Raw genomic sequence first — 3,383 nt, 5'->3', positions numbered from 1 at the left:
TAGGTTGTAGGCTCAACACCTGGTTGTGGTGCAAGGAGAAGGCAGCCAACTGGTGTTTCTCACATTGATATTTCTGTCCCCTGAACCCCCTCCACCTTCCTATCTCTCTCGAATGAGAATAAAATAAACCTTTAAAAAAAAGACAAGAGATAAATCAAGATATGCCCTGGCCAGTGTGGCTCAGTTGGTTGGAGCACTGTCCTGTAGCTGAAGGGTTGCATTGGATTCCCAGTCAGGACCCATGCCTGAGTTGCAAGTCCAGTCCCCAGTCCAGGCACATATAGGAAGCAACCAAATGATATTTCTCTTGCATAGATGTTACTCTCTCTCCCTTCCTCTCTCTCTAAAGCCAGTGGGGCGGGGGGGGAGCATCCTTGGGTGAGGATAAAAAAATAAAAAATAAATATTTGCAGCATATATGACACATATGATTCTTATGTACATTTTCTATAAAGAGTTCTCATAAATCCAAAATAAGGACTGAGGCAGCCCACCCCGGGGACAGAGGTGTTGTTGGTCCCTGCAGCCCTTCCAGAGCAAATCACCTCTACCTGTGGCCTTGCCACGGTGACCTACCGACAGTTGCACACTGCCAATGTGTATCTTTCCATCATATACTGATCTTGGCAAAGTTGCCAGAGATATTTTCAACAAAGGATTTAGTTTTGGGTTGGTGAAACTGGATGTGTAAACAAAGTCATGAAGTGGCATGGAATTCTGAACATCTGGTTCATCTAATACAGACACTGGTAAAGTTACTGATACTTTGGAGACTAAATATAAATGGTCACAGAGAAATGGAACACTGATAACACTCTGGGAACAGAAATCACAGTTGAAGAGCAGATTCGTCAAGATTTGAAACTGATATTTGATAATACCTTTTCACCAAACACAGGAAGGAAAAATGGTAAAATCAAGTTTTCTTACAACAGGAAATGTTTAAACCTTGGTTGTGATGTTGGCTTTTGTTTTTCTGGACCTGCAATCCATGGTTCAGCTATCTTTGGTTGAGAGGGATGGCTTGCTGAATACCAGATTGCCTTTGACAATGCTAAATCAAAGCTGACAAGGAATAACTTTGCAGTGGGCTACAGGATGGGGAACTTCCAACCCCACACTAATGCCAATTCATCAGAAAGTATGTGAAGAAAAAAAAAAGAAAGAATGTAAATATCTTGACACTTCAGTAACCTTGCTTGGACATCAAGTACCAACTGCACTTGCTTTGGTATTGCAGCTAAATACCGGTCGGATCCCACTGCTTCCATTTCTGCAAAAGTCAACAACTCCAGTTTAATTGGGGTGGGCTACACTCAGACTCTGAAGCCTAGTGTGCAGCTTACGCTGTCTTCTCTGGTTGATGGGAAGAGCATTAATGCTGGAGGTCACAAACTTGGGCTTATCCTGAAGTTGGAGGCTTAATCCTGCTAAAAGAAACCTCTGGGAATGAATATCAGAAAATTTGACCTTAATGTATTTCTACTGCGAGTGCAGCAGGCCCTTTTCTCTCCACGATGATCAAAACAAAGGATGAGCTAAACAAGAACTGTGGTTTAAATAGTTATGCAGTTACTTGTTAGCTGACTTGTAATTGAATTGGTTATCTGTCTGGTTACCAGTGCTGCTGCCATTCAGGCACCTATACATATTCTAAATGTATTTAGCTGTTAAATATGATACCTACCAATAATGAAATAGACCTTCTTGAAAACTGTGCAATTGAGTGCATGTTTGTTTTTATGTTCTTTTTAACATTGAATATTGCCATTGAGTAAAGTGGATCAGTGGATTTAAGATGAGGTTCAATTTTTTTTTGTTAAATAGCAACCATTAGAATCACTTTGGTATCTTAAAACATGACAAATTATAAATAAAAGAAGTATACATAATTAATGACTCCAAGTATTTACAGAATTAAAAATTCTTAGCTGGGGTCAAATCTCCCTGGTTATTTAGCTAATGATTAATTTTTTTTCCAGTGGCCATCTTGCTCTTTACCAAAACCTGTGCCACAAACTCCTGTGTGTTCCTAGAGTAACTTCATGAGCTTTTTAGACTACCATCAAATAAGAGAATATAAGCTTTAAAAAGAAAAAACAAATTAAAACAAACACCCCAATAGAAAAATGGTCAGTGAACATGAATATGCATTTTGCAAGATAAATAAAAGTGGAATACAGAGTGGCAGTCACAAATAGTAGATCCCTGGCTAAAGGGGGTGTAGAGTAGTCTAGAGACACTTGAGAGAGATTGGAAATGGAGGCTTTGGGGAGAGAACTGAGAGAGTAGCTGAGGGGACCCTGGTGCTGACTCCTCCTCCATACAGCAGCAGCCATCTTGCTCAGGCAGATCACTCCCCCTGAGCGGCAGCAGCATGAGGACAATAGTGCAAGAGGACACAATATCCCCACCCCCAGGAGTCTCGACCCTGGCCTGGTGGTGCTTAAGCCTGACTGATGAGTACAAAGTGGCAGTCACAGATAGTAGGTCCCTGGCTAAAGAAAGCACAGAGTGGTCTAGAGACACTTGAGGAGAGACTAGTGACAGAGGCTTTGGGGAGAGAACTGAGTAATTGGCGGTATGCTGGTGCTGACTCCTCCCCCCTATGGCAGCAGCCATCTTGCTCAGGCACACCACTCCCCCTGAGCGGCAGCAGCATGAAAGGGCACAATAAGGCCACCCACAGGAAGGACTCTGACACCCACTCTGGTGCCTAAGGTTACTGCTGAGTGCAGAGTGACTAGATTAACAGCTGAAGGAGACAGCCATAGACAATAGATTCTGGAAGTCTTGAACAGTCTACCTAAGGTCAGGCAGGGTCAACATCTGACATGTACAGAGGCGGATCCAGAAGGAAAAAACAGCAGCCTCCTACCATAGAAGTTCATACCACAAAGTCAGGAAGTCAAAACAGGTCAATTTAAGAAGCAGAAGCAAAAAAGAAGAGTCTCACAAATAATAGGAAGACAAAGAAATGCCCCCCAATTGAAGGGAAAGAATGAATCCTCAGTAAGAGAACTTTATAAATGAAATAAAGGCAAGTAAACTATCAAATATTGAGTTCAAACCAATGGTTCTAAAGAAGCTCAATGAGCTCAGTGAGTTCAAAGAGAATTACAAAAAACAACTACAGGGAAACTATGAGGAACTCACTGCAAACTATATCAGCATGAAAAAGGACATAGAAACTATCAATAAGAGGCAAGAAGAAATGAAGAATACAATTTCTGAATTGAAGAACACAGTAGAAGGAATCAAAAGCAGGCTAGATGAAGCAGAGGATTGAATCAGCGAGCTGGAGGACAAGATAGAAAAAGACTCCCAGAAAGAGCAAGAAAATGAAAAAAGACTCAAAAAGAATGAAGAGCCATTTAGGGAAA

At 41.5% G+C, this 3,383-nt stretch overlaps 1 pseudogene; it reads left to right on the top strand.

Moving 5' to 3' along the window:
* The first annotated feature begins 595 nt into the window (after positions 1-595).
* Positions 596-1,425, top strand: LOC129085843 (voltage-dependent anion-selective channel protein 2-like; annotated as a pseudogene).
* Positions 1,426-3,383: the final 1,958 nt, after the last annotated feature.

Source organism: Pteronotus mesoamericanus, unplaced genomic scaffold (genome assembly GCF_021234165.1).
Source record: "Pteronotus mesoamericanus isolate MK-2021 breed Mesoamerican mustached bat unplaced genomic scaffold, CSHL_Meso_final scaffold_36, whole genome shotgun sequence".
Taxonomy (NCBI): Eukaryota; Metazoa; Chordata; class Mammalia; order Chiroptera; family Mormoopidae; genus Pteronotus; species Pteronotus mesoamericanus.
This window is presented reverse-complemented; position numbering and strand designations above follow the sequence as displayed.